General features: G+C 44.3%; 1 long non-coding RNA gene across 2 annotated transcripts; it reads right to left on the reverse strand.

Annotated features, from left to right (window-relative positions):
- LOC146252285 (uncharacterized) lies at nt 1-27,591 on the reverse strand. Of its 2 annotated transcripts, none has more exons than XR_014732146.1 (5): nt 27,234-27,591; nt 2,832-3,003; nt 2,077-2,207; nt 854-917; nt 1-315 (listed from the first exon to the last, which is right to left on the reverse strand). It is a non-coding gene; the product is annotated as an uncharacterized LOC146252285 (long non-coding RNA). The 2 variants fall into 2 exon arrangements; XR_014732145.1 differs by having other exon boundaries at nt 2,009-2,207.
- Nucleotides 27,592-27,984: the final 393 nt, after the last annotated feature.

Consider the following 27,984-nt stretch of genomic DNA (forward strand, 5'->3'; position numbering starts at 1 on the left):
AATACTAAGACACTTATTTTAACATCTTAGTAGTGAACTTTCTTTCTTTTTTCACTGAGTTTAGTGCATTTCTTATTGATGGAATTTCTAGTATGAGCTACCTGTGAGCCTTAAAGTGGTAAAGAACATTTGGATGTGTAACACATCACCGTGTCCATGTAAGCAAATCTGTCATGTTTCCTTTGTCCAGAAAACCATGTATTCATAGATTCACTTCCATTATCCAACATTCCCCAATTCCATTAAAACATGCTGTTGGGTTGTTTGTTTCCTCGTCCTCTTCCAGCCTCTGGTGTTCCCAGGCTAATATACATCCTGTCCATGGACATGATTTAATATTCACAATGAGTAACCTGATGTAAAACATGCACATCTAATGTATTATTTAACAATATACTGTATTTGCCTGTAATAAAACACATTTTGATCCTTTTTTGTGTTATCCTGACATCACATTTCCATTATTTTCTCTTTAAACATTAACCACTGCTTTGTTTGGGACACACTCTCTCCCTTTCCCTCTCTGCTTAAGGACTCTAATGGCCGCCTCGCCAGGACAGACGGCCGGGCTGCTTTGACAGAGCTGACAGAGGAAGCAGAGGGGAATGTTTTGCCTAAAATGTGCTGAAAATACACTTTTTTACAGGTTCCCTCCCATTACAGTACAGTGCTTGGGCTGCAGTTTGAAGAACGACAGTGCTGACTGGGAATTTGTACATTTTCTCGCTAGGTTGATAATAAGGGAAGCGGGACCTCCATTACCACACACTCACACACACTCTGACACGCACACACGCAATCTCTCCGACAGGCGCACATTCTCTGATACAAATAACAACACCCACATACTCACCTTATGGGAGGTGATGCCCCTTGATCCACCCAGCTACTCATGTGTTCAATTGAACTAAGCCAGTCTAGAGAAAAACAACGAACGCATTATACAAACCTGAAGTATTTGGGGGTTAGAGGGAATAATACCTTTTTGTGTGTATTAGGGGGTTAGGGGTGTAATCCATTGAAATCTCCACAGAACAAGAGCTGATATGCCATCTAGGACCTGACCATTTCCACATCAAACCATGCTAGTGAAAACGCTTGAATATCCACCAAATACTTGACAGTTAAAGATACCATGGCCCTCTACAAAGTATACAGTACACTAAAAGGTTACCCAACATCTTAGTCTTAGTGCATAACAAGAGCTGAAGTCCACCTCAGTTTGACCTCCTCCCTCTGGAGAGCAGTTGGTGGCATTTATATCCACTGTGGTTGTGTGTAGGAGTAGAGCCCTCCAGGGTTAATACGGCCCACGATGCCAACAACAACTAATGTGTTACTCCCAAAAGTAACCATGGAGATGATTTACACTGACCGAGAAGAACGAGGAGACAGCTAGCGGACAACAGGAAAACCACAGCTGAATCCACAGACGAGGTGTGGCACTCAGGGTGGGGCCTTTCCTGACCCTGTGGCCTTGACATGTTCCACGCTTGTACAGTACGAGGACCATGAAGGGAGGCTCGGGTAGGAGACAAGCACGATCTCTGGGTTCCATGAATCATGTGCGTGTCAAAGGCAATAGGGTTCTCCGGGTGAGCAGACTCCAGGTTCCCTCCGCACGGACCTGGGCCGCCATAGCAGTTAGCACCACCAGAGGTACTGTGTGATTACAAGCCACGGTGAAGCTCATTTCGTCATGCTGAAAAAAGTCCCGTGTGGGCCGCTTACACCCACTGTCACTGAGAGTCTCCACCTGGGCCCTGCTGGGGCCCTGGGAACACCTCAGCTTGGCTTTGACATCAGAAGGGGGGGCCGGGGGGGTCATGTGCCAAGCACAACACTGTAACCGGGTTAGACATTTGCCTCGCTTGAAACCAAGCAGATACCTTGTCATGTGTAAATCACACGAACAGAAAAGCTATTTAAACTCAGGTATGGCGGGTCAACATGCTACAGATTGCTTTCTCTCCATAGTACCTTCATTGAGAATGCCAATTATACTGACCTGGCACCCCCAGTCTGTAAATGTTCCTAATTGTAGTTGACAGACAGCGTACATGCAGAGTGGTGCACCTTCCAGTCAGACTGCTGTGGTGAATCCAACCGTACAGGATAGAATGGAACTCCAACCGTAGTCTTTCCAAACACCCGCTCCTCCCCGCCAAATGTCTTTGGTCAATGACAAAGCAGTGCCTGCAGATTCCCTGTGTATGACAGCCATACATCAAAAAGGGCCAGATTTGCAAGTTCATTTAGCAGGCGTTAGTGGGGGGGGGTGTATTGGTGGGGGGGGGGGGGGAAGGGGGGGCAGTTGGTGGGTGATGTAAAAAATGAGCCGTGTGTCTCCCTCTCATCATTAGTCATCTTCAGGCATGCTCTCAGGATGTTAGAGTTGGCTATGACAAAGTTGTGGAATACGTCTAATTCTAATTGCCTTGTACGTCTGTAAGGAATGTGGGTGTCAACTTTGTGCAAGGGGGGGGGTACTCCTGACCCAAACCCCCCCCCCCCCCCCTTTCCTAATTAGATTCATTATGAGAGCTTGGCTCATTATTGGAGGAGGGGACAGGAGGGTAATGAACGACATGGAGACGTCCTCCACGGCTGACAGCCGGGGAGGAGGGAGCGGCCCCTTGAACCACGGATAGGAGCAGCATAGGGAGAGGAGAGAAATGAGCCTGTATGGGCCAATGAAACATGAATGAATAGTATGAGTGCTTGAGAGTGTGAGAGAGAGAGGTAGATGAAGGCATGGAAGAGAAAAAAAAGAGGGAGGGAGGGAGGGAGGGAGAGGATGGCGTGAGGCAAAAGAAAAATATGACCATTACCCTTCGATGGATCTAATGACCTGTTGGATGGATGTTGATGGGGATACCAACAGTGAGGGGAAGGGAAGATCATTTAGAGGAGGAGATATCAATCCTGAGAGAAGGGCGAGGAACAACAACAAGCGGAGCCGCAGAGCAATAGAAGATATAGATCAATAACTGCTTCATGGGCCTGTGAGCGAGGGAAGAGAGAGAAGAGGAGGGAGGGGAAATGGGGGATCATTTGCCTGATAAGTACACAGGGTGCGGTGACAGGGGTAAATAAACGACTGTCGCCATGTGTCCCCTGATGGTGCAGATGAGGTGGCGATGATGGCAGCTCTGGGGGAACTCCACACAGTGTCTCGGCTCTCTGGGAAGGTACAAATACAAGTCAACAGAAAAGCGGCACGCGGCTGTGATAGCAACCATCCGTTACGGGGAAATTGGACTGTCACTGCTGTCATTTCCAAGCAAGGCAGATGGAATAAGAGAGAGAGAGAGAGAGAGAGAGAGAGAGAGAGAGAGAGAGAGAGAGAGAGAGAGAGAGAGAGAGAGAGAGAGAGAGAGAGAGAGACAGGGTATTCACTGGGAGATCGCAACATTGAGCACCACAAGAGTTTTTAGAGAATTGACTCCCAATGCAGAGCAGGAGACATTATGCCTGTCAGAGAGATGGGAGGATGGGAGGATAAACAGGCAGAAGAAAGAGAACGTGTTCTCGTCTGTTGAAATGCTATTTCTGTAATGCGCTTACATGTTGCTCTGAGCAAAAAACATATTTTTGTTGTCAGTGCACTGCATCCTGTGAAAGTTATGTACACAATGTAAATATGGTATTATGTATATTTAAGCTGGGGTAACCCCGTATGTGAGTTTTGTATTCAATGTGTCTTGCTGTACTTCAGATACGTCTATGATATAATAATTGTTCTGTAAAAAATGAAAACTTTTTTGTAAAAAAGGAAACTGGATCAAAGAAACTGTCAGAGTGAACATTTATACATTTGAATTGTACATTTGGAAAAATACAAATCACAGTCACTGACAAAAACACACACCTGCTCACACACACAAACGCATACTACTGGCAGTGTGTCACTGCATGTGCGTGTGCACACGCATGTATAGGGACTGCATTGACCACCCGATCCCCTCTCCCACCACCACTCTCTCTATCCACCCACTTAAATATTTATAAAGATTCCTATTATTGTATTAACTATTTATTGATTTATAATTTAAAAGATTTATACTGGTCCATAGAAATGCTTTGAGAATGACTTTCACCTATGGTGGAGATGTCAGGGGCAATTTATTGTCTGTGAATGTCAAATCCATTCATGCCTGCCCCTCGGGACGGTGGGGGTGGTGGGGGTGAGGGGCTGCTGGGGCGACCATCCTCCAATAGACCTTCTGGTCCAGGAGTGGTGAGTTGGAGTGGGGTTCATTCTCCCTATTGAGCGGGTCATGCTCAGGTAGCCCAAACTGTCCCACCTCAATGAGAATGCATTGCCTGGCTCTATTCGTCTTATTGATTTGCATCAGAGACCCATTCTGAACACCTACCTCGACACAGCTTGTTTTTCTCTATTGCTTTGCTTCTCACCCTTGCTGATGTGGGGCGGGTGTTAGAGAATTCAGGTGCAATATATCATTTATTCTATTGCGTTGTGTTGATGCCGTTTCTGTTACGGTCGTTATGTGGCTTTCTTGATACACCATCTTAATTCAGACACTCTGCTCACAGTTCTCTCTGAATCAAACCCTGAAATAAAAACTGTGAAAATTACACAAATACCTAATAATACTGCCACAGTACATCCTCAAGCAGTAGGCAAAGGCTCATGGATACTGTGTGTGTGTGTGTGTGTGTGTGTGTGTGTGTGTGTGTGTGTGTGTGTGTGTGTTTTTACCGAATTACTTTAATTCCCCCATTTCTGAACTGACTGTGCTACCACACAGCTGGGCTACAATACTGTGCCATTTCAGGCACTAGAGAACTCTTTAAAAACAACAGTTTTCTAAAACACAGCCAAGTCAGGTTGGCGGAGAGAGGGAAGAAGAAAAAAAAAAACACCGCCATACTGTAGTTAATATGAATGAAGGAAGTGAGTAATTTGTTCTCTCGTTAGAGACGCTGAGGAGAAGGCTGACTTGATGCCAGACGAGGTTTCATCATAATTCCCCTCAGCTGAATCAAAAGAGAGGCATGAGAGGAGAGGGCTGTAGCGGGAGGTGGGTCGGCTGAGGGTTCGGAGGGCACAGGGAGCGTTGAGAGAACGTGCAGGGAGAGAGAATACCCCTTCAAAGCCAAATAGAGGACCATGCTTCCTTACACTGCTGGTGAATGACGAGGAAACCATTAACGCCACAGCTTCGGCCAAGGGATTAAGTCCACACATGCTTGGCTATTATTCAAGCTAATTAAAGGTCTTTTTTTTTCTGGGAGGCCAGGTTTACTTCTATGAACAAAGCAAGAAAAGGAACAAGAAACAGCTTAGGAGCTTTGCTGAGCTGGCATGCATCCTGAAGCGGTGTGAATGTGTTGTTGCAGTGCGTGTGCTGTCGCACAATCCGTTTTTAATCCGTTAATGAAAAAAATAAAAATACAAACTCATTTTGTGCATCTGTTCTATGCACCTCACGACTTTGTCCTTCATTTACGGTTTCCTGCGAGACGTAGGAACAACGCAGAAAGTAAGATGTCCTAATCTGTCAAGAATAGACATCCAACTAGAATAGTTGGATGAATGTATATATAGATGGATAGGTAATAGATGAAGGATGAATGTGTGAATAAATGCCTCTGGCAGTGAGGACAGAGGCATGGTGACAGGAGGTGCATCAGACATCACTCAGGATTGCACCCGACACATGGCCCACACAGCAGAGAGAGAGAGAGAGACAGAGAGAGAGACAGAGAGAGAGACAGAGAGAGAGACAGAGAGACAGAGAGAGAGACAGAGAGAGAGAGAGAGAGACAGAGAGAGAGAGAGAGAGAGACTCTCTCTGGGGCGCCGTGGTGTGGGTGATGGACAGTAGGATGATGGGAAGAGACGTCACTAATGGCCCGTGAAGTGGAAGACCTCAGGAGACAGGGAGAGAGCATCTGCCTGTCTGCTCCAGTCAGGCTCTCAACATCTTATTCACACACACACACACACGGCTACAACTGTGACTGAGTGAGAGGAACTGAAAGAATCTCTACAGTAACCATGAGCCACTTGTTGGCGATAGGGTGTCAGTCATAAAAGCCATAGTTTTTCTCTGTACAGATGAACTGTACACATTAGACACACAGAGGTTTTTGAACAACATAACCTGGCCACTAAGAACCCCCGGGCCTCTGCCCCTGGACACTACACATATATATATCTGATAACCAATTGGTTATCTTGATTGAATTGGATGCATCCAGGGTTCCTATCTTTCACAGTGCTTGTAGAAGAGGTTGAGTCTCTTTTTCTAACAGATTTCAAAGAAACTTCCAGAAGCAGCCATGGAAAGCAGGAATCCAGGAAGACTTTCTGTATCCAGCCCCAGCCTCAGAGTTGTTTCCAGGTCAGGCACCTCACTTCCCACACCGTGTGCTAGTGGCAGCCAGTAAAACCGCTAGTGCTGTGCCAGATCCCCAGACCTGAGTGAGACTGAGGCCCGCCCATAGCTTTTCATTTCCCTCCTCTGCCCATACTCATTCTTCTCTCTTCTCTCTCTGTCCCTCCCTCGCTCCTCCTATAGGGGCCTATGTTTGGGACCTAATTACCCCTCTGCCTTCTGTTTTGGGCTCTCTCTCTCCCAGTGATAAAAAACAGTAACGGAGAAAGCAAACTGCTTCTTAATTTTCCCTGACAGCCTCTTTTAAACACAAGGGTTGAAATCCACGCTCTAATTGAAAGCACATTCCTATTCCAAACAAATTAAGCACAATTAAGGTCTCTGAGTTATGAGTATCTATCACTGCACAATGTTTTTGTAAAAATCACCACATTTAGATCAAAGTCAGTCGACCCCTTCGCTTAATTGCCTCATTAAGACCCCTTTTGCTATGGGCTTCATAAATACAGGGCCTGCTAGTTACATTTGGGAATTACTCTAAAAGACGACCCTTAAACTAATCGCTTCCACATTTCCATAAAAGGTTCATCTGTTTTAAGGTAGAAACAAAATGAGATTTTTTTATGGAGCATAATTCGTCGGTCTTTTTATCTTACAGTGTGATTTATCTTTTCATTAAAAGCGTCTCATAGGGGATAGCTGAGGGGCAGTCATAAGGTGTCTGTTGAACTGCGACAACGCAGAAAAATACTTCTTCAAATGGTACTTTCTATAACTACCCCTAGATCGTTTTCATTATTCCATTTAATATTAATTTCCGACAAACAAAATTGTAAAGTGATCACATACATTACCATTTGTTTTGGGCCCAAGGTGTGGCATTTGACACGTCGCACCAGGTGACAGAAAAAAGGTGTCGCCACAAAGAAACAGCAAATCACATGACAGGATTATGATTGTGTGCAGCTGAACATGGTCTGCATGCCTCCTCCCGTCTAGAAAATGTCATCTGAGCATGACTGGCTTTTAATTCAATCTTATAAATGAGGTGTGCACTCCTAGTCAGCATGCTTTTTCAATTTGGAGTGGCTGCTTTATTGGGGGAACTGAGAAACAGCAGAAAAAAGAGAGAAAGAGAAAGAGAGAGACAGAGAGAGACAGAGAGAGAGAGAGAGAGAGAGAGAGAGAGAGAGACAGAGAGAGAGAGAGAGAGAGAGAGAGAAGACACTGGTAGTGAAAACTTCCATGTGTAATCTAATTCCATGTACCATATGACTACATCTCTATACATGTTGTGAGAGAGAAGACGTCTGATAATGAAGACATAGTCAACATATCCAAACTGACTGGATTAAGGAGTGTTGCCTGGGAGCATGTTAATGTTACACTGCATTCTTTGTGGTTGGCTGTGGGTATGGCAGTGTGTGTGCGTGCACGCGCTCCTGTGTGGGTGTGTGCGTGTGCATGCAAGCGTGTGTGTGTGCGATAGCAATCAGGCAGCTTCTCAGTGACTGAGTATTATGGAGGACGCTCCTGAGTCATTGCTTGGAAGAAGGCACATAAGCCAGCTTCATTCAGACGTGAAGATGACTGATAATGCAGGAACAGCGGGACCCCTTGCTGAGTTCATTGGCCCCTAAGTGCTCCTTTGCTGAATGTGTCCCTTATCTTGGCCTGACAGCACTAATAGAATATGCATAGCTCTATTAGCATACAAGGTAATGGCACCCTTGAGGGGGCAGTGACATAAAACTTTAAGTAGAAATCAAAACATGGGGAGGGAGATGAGAATAAAGGAGGACCATTGTCACCCAGTGCAAACAAAGCCTGGGGCCGTGGACGTGCACAAGAAATACACACACTCACGCACACTCACACACACATGGTATGCACACCCATAAATATACATACACACATGTGCAAATACCAGACAAAGTCACATCCTTGGTACTAACTGGCGAACAAAACACGCACACGAAATGCACAAAAACCCATTATGCACGCACACACTCACGCACACACGCACGCACACACACACACACACACACACCAATAGACCTGTGCTGCACCATCTCCTTTAGACCCTGAAGGCATCTGAGAAAAGGAAATGGGCAGGATACAATACAGAATGCCACTGTGTTCTCTTAAATGACTGGAAATTACCTTGAGCTTAGAACAACATAAGTGGTCTCTGATATTGTAAATTCTGCTATAATAATCCTTGTACCACAGTACGGAATGGACTATGGAGTATTTTTCCATTCATAGAGAACACCTATGGTCTTCATTTGAGATTTGTGGAGAAGATAACCACTGTTATCCAAACACCTGATTTTACTTCAGGATCCCAAAAAAAGGGAATGTAAGTAAATATGAATCTAATGTTTTGTAAAGTGCACATCTCCAATCAGTTTTAAAAGGCTTGAGACCTGTATCCTGACCCACAGTCCACTGTCATGGGTCAGTCCAAACGACCTCCATAAGGCTAATTGAGATTCATTAAAGAGAGCTGAAGTCGTCAAATGGTTCTCAGTCTGGAATGAACACACGTGCCAACTCCCTGAGCTGGTCTAAAGGCCAACAACAGACTGACTATAGAAGGAGCCACAGGCCTGGCTTTATCTGGGGTGTTTTCACCCAACCCTCTCGTCTGAGCCCGGGCCACATTTCCAGGCAGAGCAGATCAGATAAATCACAGAAGGCCGATAGTGGAATGAGCACACCACATAAGAAAGCAATTTGCTCCCAAAACATCACCCCGAAATTATGGAGGGAAGCAAAGGGGTCCGGTGAGAAGCCTAATTTAGTCACGTCCATGAACACGAAGCAGCAGATTACTCCGAGGTCGTTGGCCAGATTTAGCCCGCTGCATTTCCACTTATTAACTTTTATTAAAGATATGTTAACCTTGGGGAAGAGGCTGAGGAAGCAGTGTCACAGAAGGTGAAGAATTAACGCCTGAAGGGCCAATGCTTTAAGGAGCTGAATTTGTTCACTTCCTTTTTTTTGTCAGTTTTTTTTCTTTTCGAAGTACAGCTACGAGAAGTGTGCAAAACAAAATCAACACTAATAAGGCAATAATAATAATAATTGCATCCTCAATTATAATTATGGTAATTACGCAGTCCTCCTTGATATGCATTTCTGCTCTAAACGCGATATGAGCCATATGTGAACACAAGCAATTATGCTAATCATTCTACAGCCAAGCGTGTAATGCTAAAGTGGAAGAAAGTTCAGCTGCCTGAGCATGGAACACCACTGAGGTATGAAGCCTAAAGCAGGGGCTATCATCTGTGTAGGTATGAGGCCATTCAAGAGTTGCTGACAAGTCACTGAATGGATTAGTTAATGACTCCTATATGGAGCCAAGGTGTAAGCCTAGATACTATACCAACTGATTGTGCAGTTGACAATTCCAAATTTGAGATATTGCATATTACAAGGCCGGGGCGTAATTAGAGCTGGCATGACTTTTATTGGCTATTCTGAACCTTTAACGGCCCTCAGCTCGGACTCAAACAGACCAATAAACTATTGCAGAGGCGTTATTAAACAGAGGCAGACACTATTAAGAACTATCAACTTCGTCTCTGACTGGGCATCGTTGCTGCTAGAAAATGGTGGAGTGAAGACAGGCTTGTTTTAAATGTGGTTTATTTACTGTGTTTATTGCATGGGTGGCCAGTTTAACAAGCTGCCTCTGGACTATGTCTAGTCACGTATCTAATAGTATACCTTCCAGCACAAAATCACAAGCAAAAATGTTGGATACACAAGAACCAATAAGCGAGTAAAAAAAATGTATAAAATGTCTGTCACATTGCTTCACAGAACGTTCTAAGTGATGATGACTTGAAGAGTGCTGACCCTGCTCTCCAGAAGAAGATTTTTTTTTTTTTCAAGAGCATTGAACCTCCAGGTCTTGAACTTCCAATTGAGCTTATTGGGTTCCAGCGGTCACAACATTAGTGGAAGATGGAGTGGAGTGGTACGGCTGCACTGTAAATGTCTGAGGTTCCCTCTGGTCCATACAGATGGTTTGGCTGGGTGACAAGACAAACTGGGCCCAGCACCAAACTCCAACCTCTATTTCATGGTGGCTTAGCACTTTCTCTCTCACCAGATTACGGTTGCTGTGCTTTAAGGACCCTGTCCTTCATACAGACTCACCAAGCCAACGGCCAATCCATTTGTCCAGATATCATTCCAGAGAACGTGAGTGGGTATGAGATGAATAAAGAATCAACGTCATCATAGTCACTGCCGGCGAGGCCCAGTCAATCCAAAGAGGTTTTCATTCAACGCGAGTGCAATTCATTTGGAAGGCGTAGCGTTAATACTGAGAATGATTTGGTGATTAGAACCACAAGTGCTACACTAGTGTGAGTTTGACTCTCGGAGTGCAGACTGCGAAATGTGATATACTGTACATTGTGTGTGATTGTGCGAGTGTGTGTCCCCAAGGCCTTTCCTAGAGGCCTGGCCTGGAGCTCACACACACACACACTAAGACACACATACAGTATACACACACACACAAACTGGGATCTGAGCCCAGGATTTCCTGGATTTCTCCCGACCCTCTGTCTTTCCTACCAAGACAGTCAGCAGAGGGACAAGCAGATGAATGAGGTGACTCATACTAGTCTATTGACGGCATACAGAGTCACTCTTCACTTTTACTCTGACATCTACAGCAGAGGAATGTCAGACAGTGTGTCTTATCTACTCAGAACACCTGGCATTGGAAGGCATCATATCAAAGAAAACAAAACTTTCTTCTTACTCAGTCCATCCTTCACTGCACTCAAATGATCATAGCGCAATCGACCCAATCTGTGGCCCCACCCTGGCTCCCTTAATCATTACATGGTGGATGGACAGACACACACACAGACACAACCACACACAAACCTATACTCTCCCCTCTCCTTTTTTTCCTCTCCCCCTCTCTCTCACACACACACGCACACGCGCACACACACACACACACACACACAGGAGGAACCATTGTTGATTACTCATTACTTAGCCTGTAATGTGTTCCGCCCCTTTGTCTGCATGTCCTACTCGTCCCCTTTCCCTCTTAAGTAAATGGAAAACTATTCCCTGCCCTGGGCTACTGGTGAACTTCTCACTCTGCATCCAATTTGGAGCTGCACCCCCGTGATGTAACCAGAGCATCCAAACCTAGAGAGAGGGACATGGAGGAACAGGACAGAGGGGGGAGCGATGAGGTTCTGCTGGGGGAGCAGGGAGGAGATGGCAACCTTCAGACCTCAAAGGTCACGGCTCTTAACCCCGGTATTTAGAATCTAATAACACTTTATAAATGTTTCAGTTAGAAGTCATTAATGCAGCCAAGCATCTGTTTCCAAAAGAATACAAATGAGGTGCTGGTCCCCCCACCCCTCCTCACCCTCACCCCGCCCCGCTCAGCGCCCCTCACCCCCTCTCTGTTTGCCTCCTGGGCCCAGCATCCTGAAGTGCTGGGCAGGCTGTGGCCCCTGGGACCCTAGGTCCACTGGGCTAAACCAGAACAATCTCCACGGAGCGGCCTGACCGCATATTTAAAGTCATGGAGGACACCGTTCAGGTACACATCTGGTCACTCAAACTCAAAAGCACGGGGTTCATTCCAATTTCTACTATATAGACGCCAAAACGTGAAAACCCATGGTCTCTCCTGTGTCACTCTGCATCTTAAACAGTAGTTGTTCAAACAACAAACTTGAACATTTCGGTATTTCTTTCACAATAAATAGCTGAGGTGTATGCCGGGGAGACTGAAGCAACACAAACTCAAACCCTGCCAAGGTCAGCCTGAATATTCAATCGTAGAAACCATCCCAGTGGTGTTAGTGCCACAGGCTTCCAAGCAAGGTCTACATACAGTAGACTTCAAAGGGGATTAACTGGTATACAGTATTTTCAAATGGGGAAGCTTCTCAAGCATGACTCAATACAGAACCTCCTGACACAGTCCACAAGCTGCATTCTCTGTTGAATTGGCATAAATGAATCCAATACAACACAGAGAAGAGTGGGTTGGATAGGTAGAGAGAAAAGGCAAAAGGCAAATGTGAGTTTGTGTGTGTGTGTGTGTGTGTGTGTGTGTCTCACAAAAAATGTGAGAATGCACTGCTTAAATAACCCAACAGGGTTCTGTACCCTCTGATTTGGCCAGGGTGAGAGGCGGTCACAGGAGAAGGGCCAGAGAGAGAGAGGGGAATAGAGGTGTCGCACCCATGATGATGATGATGGAGTATCTACAAATATGACTCCAAACAGGGGTCATTTTGATTTGGCGGGCTGTGTAAAGGGTTGCCCGTTAACTCTTGACCTTTTGAGCGTGACCTGCGTGGGCGGGGCCACAGCGTCTGGAAGGGGGACGGGGACGGAGAGAGAGAGGGCTGTGCAGTGTCAGGCCCATTATGACCCGCTAAAAACTCTCGCTGCTCTCCGCCGAGGAGCCATCCATCATCGGGGCCTCTCTAATCAGCATGTTTGTCACTGTAACTAAACAGTGGGCTGAGCCACGCTGCCATGCTATTGGCCGTGACAGGGAGAAATAAATCTGCCGCCGGCCAATGGGCTGCAGGCAGCCGAGCGTGACAGGAAAGGTGACAGCCTCTCGAGGTCTCAACTGGAGAGAGAGATTAGGGGAACTAGCGCAGACTCTGGGGCGGAGGAAGCATTTCAACGTTTTTACTGGTCTTTGGGCGGTGGTTGGAGCTGGGAGTGAAGCAGGACTGCAGTGGTGTGGGTGTGAAAGTGAGAATGCTTTGTTCTCTCGCACACAGACAGGTCCATTTGTTCAGTTAAGAGGGACTCTGGTCACTTTGTAAGGGGAACAGATAGGTGTTCTGTTCACTTTTCCACCCATCTTCCACTGAAAATTCTCTCTGTGGACACAGGCTTCAGAAAGGATTAACTATGAAGGGAAATCTTTTTTTAAGAAAAGGTGTGTGGCAGGATAAAAAATGGCTTCCTTTAAATAGTACCGACTTCAAATGTTTGTTCCGGTCAGTCCAGGAAAGCATAAATAAGGCAATTTAGATATCCATTTTTATAATGTGCAGACCCATGCAGTCTAATCATGATGGAACCAAGCCATTTAAGTAAGTTAACTTAAATAAAAAATGATAGATAAATTATGAATCTGAAAAATATGCTTTCAGCCCTGTGGGGTATTCAGTTTGTTGGTCTGCTTCTTGGGCTTGTCATTGTTATGTTTGGTTTGTCCTGAACTTACTTAAATCTCTGCGGGCGGGGAATGAACAGAAGCTTAGAGCTGCAGCAGTTTGACCACTTGGAAGGTGCTGCTTTTTCCACACAGGGCCCGGCTGCTGTCGGTCAGACCAAAGCTTATTCAGTGGGGCTGCATGTGCAGTTTACTGCTGCTAAGATTCAGTACCGAGTTCCACAGCATTTTTCTATTACAATGTAAAATAAAAAGATCTCTCCAATAGTCAGGAAATCACAACTGGCACTGTTATTTTGAAGGTTTGATGGCCAACATCATAACAGTGGACCTCCTTCTCTCTTGTGCTCTCTGGCTCGGAGCTCAGTGGGTCCTGGATCCGTCCCAAACAGCCCCTCCGGTTGCAGCTTTTTTACAGCTGAGAACAGTAATACACATCAGTCCTTTCACAGTCTGTCAAAGCCTTGTAGTTCGCAGCTTTTCGGCTCCACTCCCCAACACATCCCACAGAGAGAACGCAGGGAGAGAAGCTAGTAAAAGCCCAGCCATAGAGGACTGGTGTCTGGGGTGTCGATTTTGTAGTATGGAGGGATGTGGATCTAGTTTGATGTATGACAAGACTGAAACATTGTTCTCAGACTTCAAATAACCAGAACCAACTGCTACATTATTCCACCCCAAACCCCACAAAAATACAGCAAAATGCACAGTATTCTGTTTTGCCACTTTTGACTGGTAAAATCAATTTTCAATCCATCTAAAATACATGTAATACCTGATCACAATAACATTGATCACAATTACAACTCATTATAGGCCGTTTATGGCAATAAATCTTAATTGATATTGATCTTGACTTTTTTGTAAATGCTCAAGAGACTGACTGTCTTAGGACACCAATGATGTTCAACAGTCGTATGCACTGTGCCAGTACACTGACCCAGAGGAGAACCAAGAGGGCACTATCTCTTCCTCTGCTCTACTGTACAACACATTAGATACATCCAGCTCTCTTATCAGTGAACCAACATGCAAAGAGGAGGGCAACTTATGGTCTAAGACCATAAATAGTATAGCCTATACCTCCTATCTACAAAGTCCTTGTGCCAGTAGATAATGGTTTAATAAGAAGTCTGTTTTTGATTTCTAATACTGGTAGTAACCCTGGATCACATGTCTGACTCTGTGGGTAAGGACGGAGGGGAAACGGGAGGGGAAATACATACACTCATTTCTGCAATGTAAAATGACACTATATCAAATCAAGCATTTCCATATGTGGGCTGCTGCTGCTGCTGGGCCGGGCTGGGCCGGGCTGAGCGCGACAGGACGGCCGAGCTGCATGGTCACCACAGTGAATAGAGAGAGAGGGATTCAGTGGGCTCTGGAGCCTCCTACTGAGAAAGAGGAGAAAGTGCCTCAGCACTGGGTCTTAGTCAGTGATGTCTAACTATATGCAAGAAAACCTTGGCCTCTTCATCCCACCTGCATGCACTGTCACCTCCTGTGCCGTCACCTCCTCACATGCACCAAAGAATCCAGATTATGGACATATTATAAGGCCATGAACCACGTGTAACGCGCAGCAACGTTGTTCAAGATGTCCGACAAAGACGCAGTGAGTGTCTGTCTGATACGCTGACACGACATAACCGTGGCAAGCTTCAACCCTCCGCTCTGGTGAACACTGCAGAGGCTACAGTTACACAGGCGCTGAAACTAAACTTCTGCAGCCCCAGGGAGCAACGGGGACACCGTGTGGGAGACAGACTTTACCTCTGCTGCTGAACTATGACAGGTTAATGACTTCTACTTCGCCATTAGACATGGGAACTCGTCTCATAAATCTAAAGGGCACCAAGGACCTGTCCGGGGGCCAGCTCTCATAATTGCACAGAGCAACCCAGTGTCTGGCTGGATGACATTAGGGGATGTCTTTCCATACAATGGAGCCACATGTTGTCCACTATCAAGGATAAGAGGCAAAGGTCAAACCATACCCTTTTATCAGCACTAAAAGGGCATTTTTCCAAAGCTTACATTTTCCCAGGATGGTAAGAGCAGTGCGGAGAGTTTTGCCATACTAAAAACATTGCCGCTTCCTCCACCTGACCAAATCAAATGAGCCACTCTGCTGTGGCATGGATCAGTGGAATAGCCATTGGCCTTTAGTGGAAGCTCCCCTCGCCAAGCTTGTCTTTGCAGACATAAATAAGCTTGGGAGTGCTTGGCTACAACATGTCAGGGCCAAACGAAGATTGAGCGATGAGGTCGAACAGGGGAGACTCAGGACCAGGGGGACAAGTGGGAGAGAGAACCTTTCCCCCCTCTTCTCCTAAGCCCCCCAAAAACATTTGAAAGGGGGAAAAACGTCCAGTACATAAGTTGGCACAAGTTAGAAGTCAGGAAGTCCAGGAGACGCCTCTGCCTGCCCTGAGAGTGAAACCCAAAACCAGTGACACAGCCAATACATGTCATATTCTCTCAGTCATGAACAGTTTATTTTCCAACTAGGAATTTCTACCTAAAACCTGTTCTTCATAATTATCCTGATTTGTTTGAAAAACCAAGGTGGACAGTCCTGGCCCAATCACCAACAAGAGACCTGTTGTTAAAGTTAAAGAAAAAGATGGTTTCCAGCTAGAGAGATTCACTTTCACATTTGTAAAACAATAACAAAAATGACATCTTCTACTGTCAGCTGAACCTCCTTCATCTACTATCTGAGCTTGTTGTCACAAACTCACAAGTCTTTGTGCTGTTTAGAGTAGCTCCAGGTGAGGTTTTAAATGTAAATAACCTCAGTCTTTGGGATTAGTCTGGATAAATCTAGAGAGTGCTTTCTGCTTTCCTGACGAGTTTTATTTCTTTTAAGGAACGAGAATTACTCTCAGTCTTAAAGCTGGACCATCTCCCAGAGCTATGTTGAAACAGATTGTAGGAAACAAATTCAAACTGGTACAACTGAGAGGTTTAAATTGTCTATAAAATCTGAATCCCCCGTTTTTATGAACAAACAAAGTAGCCTTCTTTCGCCAGGGAATCTCTGATACTTTGTCAAGCTGCCAATAATTGCCAGCTTTTCATGTTGTAAATGGTATGCATAAGTATGTAAAGGTATTTCCCAGACCGGTTTGCCTCAAATTATTCATGTAAATGCACTGTCAATACCATATATCTAACTGGCCCTGCGTATGTTGTTTTGTGTATGGTCCAGTTTATAACTCTAAATAAGGTTAAATAGAGCTATTAAGAAATGTAAAACCAGATGACAGAGTGGGCAACTTTTCTGGGTTTCTGTTAATTTAGAAATACATCGTACATTTTAATCACAATGACGTTCCTCTGTTTTAGAGATGCTGGCAACCTCACTCCTGGACTGAAAACAATGCTGTAGACTCCAATGATGCTGTAGATTTAAGACCAATTTAAATTTGCTTGGTTTTGAAATACAATTAAAACAGCTGTATCATTGATAATTTCTCATTTTGTAAATGTTCTCTTGTTGACACTATGGATTCTTCCATAAAGGAATCACGCTTGAGAACCCCACAGATATTTCAAGTATGAAGTTGAATCAAAGTAAGTTTTTTAAATTTCCTTTGCAGTTGTGTAATTGGCAAAGATATCGTAAAAAGGGAGGGTCTTAGAATTACATGGAATGTTTTGTCAATAATGAAGCTTCAATAAACTTAATGACCATTATGTGAAAGTGTGCCATAAATACTGAGATGAACAGAGAGCTTTTTAATTTCAATGTCAATAGTCAATTTTGTTGACTATATAATGTATTTGAAATGGTACTTGTTTGTATCCCTCTCCACCCTTATTCCATCTACAAAAAAAAAGCTCAAGCGTCCATTAAAATGGACAGAAAAAATAACTGCATAAACATACAATTGTTTAGGGAATAACTAAAATAACTGAGCAGTTTAGATTTATAATGCAAAATTCATATTTATAATTTAATAGGTTATAACTTTTTGTTTCATTTTAACAGCCTTATACATTGGCGTATATAAGTGCGGCGGTGCACTCAACAGAGCGGGAGACCTTGTGCTCACCACCTTGGTGAGACTAGAAGCAGGGAAGAAAAGCCTTTCCACACTGTTTGTTCTGTTTAAAAAACCCTGAGGTATTAGGGTACACTAATCTTTAAAAGGTTAATTTATTCATAGAGATTTTGACAGAGATGTATGGCCAAGCCAACATCTCAGGCACCTCTTCCCAGAGGGAGACGGCTGGTGCTACGAACAGAGAGGGAGAATGAGGGGGGGGGGTTGACTGAGGGAAGGAGGGAAGTAGAGAGGGAGATGGGGGGTGACTGAGGGAAGGAGGGAAGTAGAGAGGGAGATGGGGGGCAGAAAGATGGAGTGCAGGAGAGAGACAGAGTAGGGAGTCAACATTCTATAAACACAAAGACATAATTACCTCATTGGGGCTGGCAATGACTCTGGCCTTTAACCCAGTACACTACAAACTTCTGGCTCCTCATAGTTAGCTTGGGAAGGGAACAGATGTAACTTGAACATACATACAGTATATAAAAATGTGGACTGACAAATGTAGCACATGAATTCCTAGTGACTGAAAGCGTACATTTCATTGTGCTGCAACGTGTAGCGTGCCTTTGCCGTTTACACTGGTGAGCAGTGTATAAGGTATACAACTATTAAAAAATGTCTAGCCAATGTTATCATGAAAAATACAGTCTCTTGATTGCAACATGTCCCCACATGGGGGATATGGAAGGGCTATGACATAACAAATGAGGTAATACATCTATAAATAAATCAATTTGCGTCAACTAAACTGGACCAGAGTCCAGAGCATGAGCAGCCTAAACCCCATGGTTTAAGCTAAATGATGCTGAAAGCATAACGGGGGAATTTCTGTAATTTTTAAAACTTTTTTTGCAGAGAAAAAAAATAAACAGTAAAGTCTAAACAATTAAGGGCGCTCCAACAAAAACCTAAACATCGGACGAGTCCGTGTGATGGCACATCCAAAAGGCTGGCCCTCTGGACCTGTATGGGGGTGGGCGGGATGAAGTGATTCTTTGTGAAGCTCTGTTTACAACATCCATAGGAGGGTTCCACACATATCAATCACCCACGTCAGACACTATAAGCATTGATCTGTTGCTGAGAGAGACTGCAGTGACTCGCCAGGCAAGACATAATTGAATTTGTACCCAGGTTTTTTTTTTCCACTAAATGGCCACGCATCACTGAACAAGGCCACATTTTAATTTTCTTCTATGGACCTCCACTCTCCTGTGTAGTGAGGTGGTAAGTTGTTCCAACTGCCTTGAATCTTTGGGTAGGGGTATTATCACACCCAATTTATATTTCTTTATGAATCATGTAACCTTTCTGATTTAGATCTCTTAGATAATTCACTATGATATTATTATAGGACAAATACATGGATGTTAAATTAATAGAATAAAGTTACTGGAGTCTAATAATAAGGCCACCCGTTTAGGTAGATTACACAGGCAGCAGAGGGAAGAGGGCCAGGGAAAGGTCAAGAGATGCTGTGCTGATTCAGATTCATTGCTGGTACTGAGGGTTGAAGTTGGGTATTACTGCAGTATATTGGGCTGCTTGCCTTTAGCATTTCCAAATGACATCAGTGAAATGTTCCAGAGCACCAAGACCATGTCAGTTCTATTCTTGGTTTTCAGATTGAAAAACCCGTGATAAAACAGGCACGGAAAGCAAGGCAAACGCCAATGTGCCATCTCCAATTCTGTTTTAGTTGGTCTTGAGAAGTCACTTCTGACACAAGCAAGGATGCATTAGCCTTTAAAGCTCCCTTGCCCCCCTGTGTCCTCCTCTGAGAACATACAGAGGCCTTTATAAGGCCTGCTCTCTAATTGGATAGGTTTTGGCCTGACAGCTTCTTCCACCCACTGGCCGTCAGTGTGGTAGAGCGGTTGTCAGGTAGGGCAGCCCCGTTGACTTTCATTAACCCCACTCAGACATGACCCGGGCAGCCTGGCACTGGCACGGCCAGAGAAGGGAGAAGGAGGTGGGAAGTGGGAACGCGACATGCCCCCTCTTCTCTTTCACCTTTCTTCACTCCTCCAGTCTTTTGGGCCAGGTCCCCCACCCTCCATCTTTAGTCCCTTTGCCCTGGGCGCATCTAATTGAAAGCGATCTCTGGGCTGAGAGAGTTCCGTTTCTTCTCTAATCCTTCCACTGGGGGAGGCTCACATGGTCTCAATTACCCCCCACCCCACCGAACACCGGGTCGCCTCGGCTCTCTCTCTTCTCTCTCTTTTTCTCTATTCCTCTCTTCCTCCGGCCTGCTCCTCTGCCAACGCACCGGCCCGACCCCTTTTTCAGCAGTTTATGTTATTAACCGCGCGCTGCCGAGTTCCTGTCCGTCACGGAGGCCTGGAGATGTTATCGCCGCCGCCGTCGTCTACGGTTACCTCCAAAATATTCCATAAATTAGATTGGGATTGGCAATTCAGAATATGGAAGTGGGGCTGGGGTGGTGGGGGTAGCGGAGGGGTGTTGAGGAGAAGAGGGAGGCGCTGTGTAAGTAATAGCATGAGAGGATCTCCCGATGTTTACGTTGGACAGAGAACCATTGGGAGGTATGTCACTGGCAAAGCGAAGGGGAACACACGAGGAAGGCGCTTAAGGGCTTTCGGACGAGGAGAAGACGAGACTCAAATCCAGGTCTATTTGGATAGAGATTCTTCTGGTGGTGGATTGGAATATGTGGACTAAGAGCCAAAGCAGGGTGGTGGACTATGGGGGATCTGTGTGCAGTGATAGGCGTGCATCCCCCCTCCTGTAATTAAACAAGGCTGTATTTGGACAAGTGACTTTCCAACCCCTGGACGGCCCTGTCAATCCCTGGAGCATGGAGAAAGGTCCTAAGCAGAGACATCCATGGCAGATTGGATCAGGAGGAGCCTGTGAGGTCTCCAAGCACTGGGCTCTCAGAGGATCTGAAATAACACAAACATGGCCCCTGACACTGAACTGCACACATCAAATAAGTTGTTATCACTCTCTTCTCCAACAGTTTGCAAATCCAGTTAATGTGAAGAAAGTGAGGGAAATGATTTGCCAGGGAGAGTTTACTTAGTAGTCTATCATACAGTTCTGTGCTCATGGTACCAAACTAACGCCAAACTCCTCAGCACACCACCATGATCTTATACAAACTCAGCAAACAGGAAAGGTGTAGTCCTATCACCCACTGATACTCCAGGCTACGTGTTCTTGAGCAGGGAGACAGAGGACCTGCTCCTGGCTCCAGTGAGATGGTGACTGGCCTCAACGTACTGTACTCACTAGTGAACAACGTATTGTACTCACACTAGTGAACAACGTACTGTACTCACACTAGTGAACAACGTACTGTACTCACACTAGTGAACAACTTACTGTACTCACACTAGTGAACAACGTACTGTACTCACACTAGTGAACAACGTACTGCACTCACACTAGTGAACAACGTACTGTACTCACACTAGTGAACAACTTACTGTACTCACACTACTGAACAACGTACTGCACTCACACTAGTGAACAACGTACTGTACTCACACTAGTGAACAACGTACTGTGCTCACACTAGTGAACAATGTACTGTACTCACACTAGTGAATTCCCCTACACCCCCTCCCCAAGATCCGTATTTGGTACAATACAGTCTTAATCATCAGATAGGACCAAAGAAGACTTTATAGAATTTACAAACACTGTACACAACTGCACACTATTCTTTTCCTAAGCAGGTAACCCTTTCCACCTAGCGGGGTCATACTAGTATGGGTGGAGGTACCTACTGGAGTTCTACCAGGACTAGATTCAGCTCAGAGAAAGTGGTAACTATGGGGGTGGGGGGAGATAAAGGGGCTTGGCGAAAGGGAGGGAGGGGTGGGGGAGGAAATGAGAAACTGTTTAGTCCCCTGTTCAAGCGCAAGCAGCACAACTAAGTAAGGCAAACACAAGGGGGTTGCAGAAGAAGGGGGGGGGGGGGTCAAGGGTTCAGACACCGCCCCAGGCCCAGCCTGATCTAAATTCTGTTACCTGCTTGACTGTAACTCCATGCATGGCTAATGTGGCACGGTGTCCCTTTAATTAGGGCTGACCTCCTGGAGAGTCAGGCAGAGCTTAAAGCTAGTATCTTGAGACCTGGGCGTGTGGGGGGGGACTCACTTTTAGAGAACACTTAGCATCTTGTACATCTGCATATTGTGCATCCAGCCTCACTCAGTGAGAGGAATTGTCATAAAACTTTATTTGACTGAAGCATGGAGACACATCATGGAACAACAGCAGTGAACCATTAGCTGCGCTCATCCAGAGTGGGTTTCTCTCAGCACGTTGGTTTTTATGAGGAAAAACACCACAAAGCCTATGTTGCTGGTCGTTAAGACAGCGGCAGTTAGCCTATGTAGCCAAACAGCAGCTCTGGTGATAATTCTGATGAACATTCTGATGACCTTTTAATGATAAACAGACAATAGTGAACTTGTCAGCCCAAATTTCAAAGACAGCCTACACTACTTGTGGAGAAACAAGTGGCAGTAACAGATTAAATTAATATGTAGTATATCATCACTTGATACAACCCAGGCAATATTCAAGATAGTACCACATCAGTGCAAACATCCTTCCTACTTAAGATGAGGAACCAAGAAATAGAGGGCGAGAAATTTAAATAAGAAAATTAGCATTTAATTGCCTCTGACCTCCAATGCACACAGGGGAAGTAAGCAGAGCAGTGGATGTCAACCAGTGAGGCGTATGCTTCAGCAGAAAACCCTGGGCTCAATCCCAGAGGACACCTGGCTACCTGCACATGCTTCAACCATGAACAGTCCTGCATGAAGACCTCCGAAACCTGGCTGTCCTACATTTGAGCAAGTCAGTGCTTCCTGAAAAATATATTTTAATAATAGAGTTTAAAAACCATGTCCATCAAACCATGTCTATAAACCAGATCTTCAATCTGCTTAGTGAAATATGCTTTTTTAATGTAACATTGTTATGTACTTTAAGTAGCTAATACTGAGACATTGTAAGGCATCTGAAAACAAGTATAGTCTAGGAAGCCTTTAATATGGCTCATAATCAAAACTTGTGGTGGCAAAAGTGCTTTTCGTTTACCATCTGTTTAAGAAAATAATACATCTTTAACTTGTCAAAACATTCAGCAGTATGCGACATGTTCAATTGTGCTTAAAATGTGTTGGGCCAAACGTTCGTTTTTTTTCTTCTTTACTTCGCCCGTCTCCTTCAACCATTGTTGGGGGACAATCTGTTCTTCATTTGGGTTTCCAGATACATATAAAATGCACAATGTTGAACAAGAGTGTGGCACTGGAGTCAAGTAGCCTCTGAGTCCCTGATAGGGCAACAGCTCTCCCTCTGCTGTTTGTGGACTGAAGGGCTGTCTGAGTCCGTCTGTCCTTCACTCTGGAACATGTGGTTTTGGTTACAGAATGTTTTACTGCTGAACAATGTTTCTGCCTTGGAGCTCGGCACACCACATAAAGAGCACTTTGTCCCCGGTGCCCACACGGGAAGAGTCCGCCCCATCACACACACACCGGGTGATGATGACATCAGCAAGGTCCATAAAAGCACCTTTTTACCTCACTAGACAATCGAGGGGCACTACTGCAACGTAGAACCCTAACTTCAGTACCCCTCTACCTAACCTCAGTGCCCTCTACGTAACTTCAGTACCCCTCTACCTAACTTCAGTACCCCTCTACCTAACCTCAGTACCCCTCTGCTTAACCTCAGTATCCCTCTGCCTAACCTCAGTACCCCTCTACCTAACCTCAGTACCCCTCTACCTAACCTCAGTACCCCTCTACCTAACCTCAGTACCCCTCTACCTAACCTCAGTACCCCTCTACCTAACCTCAGTACCCCTCTACCTAACCTCAGTACCCCTCTACCTAACCTCAGTACCCCTCTACTAACCTCAGTACCCCTCTACCTAACCTCAGTACCCCTCTACTAACCTCAGTACCCCTCTACCTAACCTCAGTACCCCTCTACCTAACCTCAGTACCCCTCTACTAACCTCAGTACCCCTCTACCTAACCTCAGTACCCCTCTACCTAACCTCAGTACCCCTCTACTAACCTCAGTACCCCTCTACCTAACCTCAGTACCCCTCTACCTAACCTCAGTACCCCTCTACCTAACCTCAGTACCCCTCTACCTAACCTCAGTACCCCTCTACTAACCTCAGTCTATGAACTGATGCATCATATGCTGATGCCTCCAGGCAGGTGATGCTAATGCAGGTTTTCCTGATGCACCAGGTCTGGTAGTAAAATAACCCAGCATTACTGCATTCCCTGCCCTATGACAGAAGGATCATTAGATCAAAGAGAGAACAGCAGATTGCACCACAGAGCCAAGTGCTGCTGACTGAAACTAATAAAGATCAGACATACTGAGTGGCAGATCATATAAAAAATAATGAAACAAGAACTTAAAAAGTGGAATTACATATGGGTTTGTAAAAGCCAAATAAAACTTCAAATAGGAACTGTAAATTACCGAATTATAACAATGGGATCTCAACAGCTAATATACTGCACCAACCCAAACTGTATTGAGTCAAGAAAATGGAATAGAAATACATTGAATGTGACTGAAGCAACATTACCACTCTGGTTCCATTCATTCAAAAGGGTGTTTTAGAACAGGAGAATCAGATTTTCATTTGCTGTCCCTATTTAAAAGGGGTGATTAGCACACCCAGGGGTGCAAGGTGAGGGGCGAAAGAAGTGAGGAAGAGGTCTGGCATGGCGTCACTGTGGTTGGCACACTGACTCGTGTATCTCAGCACCTCACTGAGGCTCCAGAGGAACACTGGTCACTCACATATATTGACACAGCTGCTGTACTGGGGCCATTTAACAGCTCCTGCACTACATTACAGGCAGACTCCATTTCCCAGCAACACCCCCTGACCTCCCCAAGAAGATGTGTTGTGCACAGTGTGTTTGAGTTGTAGTTCATGCTCATGTTTCTCACTGCACATGCTTCGTTACTTATAGGCTTGTTCACTAATTGCTGTCTCGTTATGTAAATGTATGTACTTCCACAAAATTAACTACAATGTGTATAGAACAAATAGTTTGTATCTTTCTTTGCCCAGAAATAATGACAGTAATGTCATTTCTTAAAGCAAGATTCTCCATTACAATATCCCCATGGCATAAACTAAACTCCATTTGAACTTCCAACGAGGCTGCAAGTTGCAAGTCTACTTGGTCCATCGCAGCATACATCTCTTTTATACTCGCTCCCCAAACTGTTTCACCACACCCTGAGGCCAACAACATGTGTGACACCCAGCTCACACCCTCCTAACCTTGGACATGGTAACAGACGGAGCCAGGTCACATCACAGACAATGACAGCCATCCACGGACTCGGCTGCAGTGAGACAGAAAGCCCAAAACACCTCTGCTCTACTCAGCTCAGCTCAGGAGAAGTTGAAAGGTGACATTTGTTCAACATTACCACATGTAGGGTTCAGTGCGTGGATGGGAGGCTCCCACCTGCTGGTGTCCAGGACTAAGTCATTGCTATGACTCATGCCCTCTTCCTAGAGGGAGGAAGGCAAACAGCACTATATGCTTCTGTACAACGATTACAGTTTCATGTATGCGGCTTGACATCTGTGCAGTTGCTGTAGCATTTGCAGGTGTGGTTAAACATACAAATGTGGTCATGATCATATGTGAATAAAATGTACATGATAGCGATTTATCACCCTCAGAATAAGCTGCTTCAACATGGTATCTGTGAATTTATAGGGTGGGGGGGTGTCCTCATAGAATCATTTAATATAACATTAGATCACATATATTATAGCTCCTGTCCTGGCATATGTGTACAAAATACTAAGGCCATGATTAAAGACATTCTACAAACGCAGAAGGTGGTGTTACTATTAGCAGCCTATCCATACGTTCAACGTCATTTCATGTGGCCGACTTCACAGATGCTTTTGTTTAAAAAAAAACTAAAGCATTTCCAGATAATCTAAATCAATTTTAAGAGAAAATTGACATTATAATAAAATAGCAATCCTATATTAACCCTGACTGCACTCATCATTTGAAAGTATTAGTAACAAAACGACAAACCTCACTACAATCAATACCCCAAATAACCTATAACAAACTATTGTGTGACCAATTATCCCTTAAACGTCCCATTCAAAATAATTTGGCATGGACAATGTTTTATTGAACTATAGGCGATAGTCTAAAAAGGTGACTATAGGCGATAGTCTAAAAAGGTGCTGCTGAGGTGACAACCATGTGTCGCTATGGGGTTCGTTAGGCTACTATCTTTCACAGACTTGTAGACAACTATTTCTGTGTCAGAAGCAATTAATTTGGATGTAGGGTGAGTTCAGGTAATGTGGGACATCAGGTAAAGTAGGACAGTTATGCATTTTGATGATTTAATATGTGCAAAACTGACATCCCATCACCAGAGCTGATCTTGACTCATAAATACAACTCTTTTAGTCACTATGTAGTGGTTTTTATTTGTCTGACATCAGAGTAGGCGTGATCTGACTTGACAATAGGACTATACAGAAAAAAACTATTGAAAGTTCAGAGGCATATGACATTCAATTTCTTAATGATAAAGCTGGCAAAGGAATTTAAATTAAGTTACAATGAGTATTATTGCAGCATAATGAAGGGGTTTAACCACTGATTGAAACACACACAAAAATGTGTAAAATAATGCTTTGTTAGAAGAAAAAAAAACGTTTTATGTGACTGTCCCACATTACCTGATCATGTCAGATAATGTGGGACAGCATTCTTCAGGTAAAGTGGGACGTCTAGTAATGCTGCGTTTATGCTATAAAAGTAATTTAATTCGACAGTTGTCAAATGTTAAATACCAATGCATTATACTGCACTTAAGTTCAAAATTAAATAACATATTTCACTGTCATCGAACCATCGCCTTCAGACTTGTAAGCATGACCACTAGTACAACGAAATGCTAACGCATTCGGGACTAGCTAGCACATAGACAGCAGATCACTAAGGTTTACATCTGTTCGGCTACACTTTATGCCTATTGTATAAGTCAAACCCCACAACTAAATGAATCTTGCCACACCCTTACACCTAGCATTGTTGTATATAAACTAATTAGTATTAATAATATTAGCAGACTAGGCTGACAGACGATGACCCACGTTTCCAGACAAGCTGTCCCACATTAGCGTTACCTGAAAATGCTGCCAGAGTGAAAGAGGGGATGATGTTATGTTTGAAAGTGTGTAGCTTCAAAAATAGTGTGTATTCTCATTTCATTCTAACATGAAAATGTTCCTAAGCCCTAAAACGGTTTACAGAAACACCGCTGGGGCGAGTTAACAGTTATTTTGTAAGTCTACTGGAGCCTCTACCAAAAAGTGTCCCACATTACCTGAAATCACCCTAATTGATTGGAAGACATGTGTCTCTCAGTCCGTCCTGCACACCAAGGTATACAGGCCAAATGGAGCCGTGGGTTGCTACAGAAACCCACCTTTGCTTCATAAAAAACAGCCACAACGTAGTTTAAGTTATATTTACATTTTTACGGGAATCTAGTATGACTGTAGCCTACCTTATATGTTTCTTAGTAAACGTTTCCTACGGAGAAGTCACTTGATGGATTCAATTTCTCAGGATCTGTAGTTTTCAAAATCAATATTTTGTCGCCCTCCTCTGGTCAGCATAATACGAACCATCTTGAAGCGAATGAAGAAAATTGAATTTATACTTTGAATAGCCAATAGTCTAGGCTACTTAGACATGGGATTCAAGTCAACATTTTCAAATTGTACTAAACAAAGCTTGCAGGCTTGTTATACATTGAAGAATTTTAAATGTTTTAAAGTCTAGTCAAATAGCATATCTTACCAATCAGATCAGCTCTTTAAAGTTTGTATTCGCAGTATCTTTATTGGACTTTATTAGATAACAAAGACACAGACTCAAGGTACTAAAGTGTGTCATTAGTAAATTATTATTGTAACTTGAACAAAACAGTTGTGCTGATATAACAAAGCCGTGATCCGACATACATTCCCCGAGCATATAAAACACAACATTCAAAACCTGAAAAGGGTGCGTGGGGTGGTGGTGTGTGTGGAGGAGACTGGGGGTGATGAAGTTGCTAATTTGACTGTGAGAGCTTGTTTCCCTTCACTGCTAATAATAATTAACATGCAAATGAGTCTGGGGACCATAAAAGGGGCTCAGTGGTCCTCTGTTCATTACTGGCTTAATTACTGTTTGAACAGTGTAACATCATCTTTATAAATGGGAGACTTTCAAATACTGAGCAGGAACGTCATTTGGGTTATGACTGAGAC

The sequence above is a fragment of the Hypomesus nipponensis genome, chromosome 18 (genome assembly GCF_054491055.1).
Source record: "Hypomesus nipponensis isolate SF chromosome 18, ASM5449105v1, whole genome shotgun sequence".
Taxonomy (NCBI): Eukaryota; Metazoa; Chordata; class Actinopteri; order Osmeriformes; family Osmeridae; genus Hypomesus; species Hypomesus nipponensis.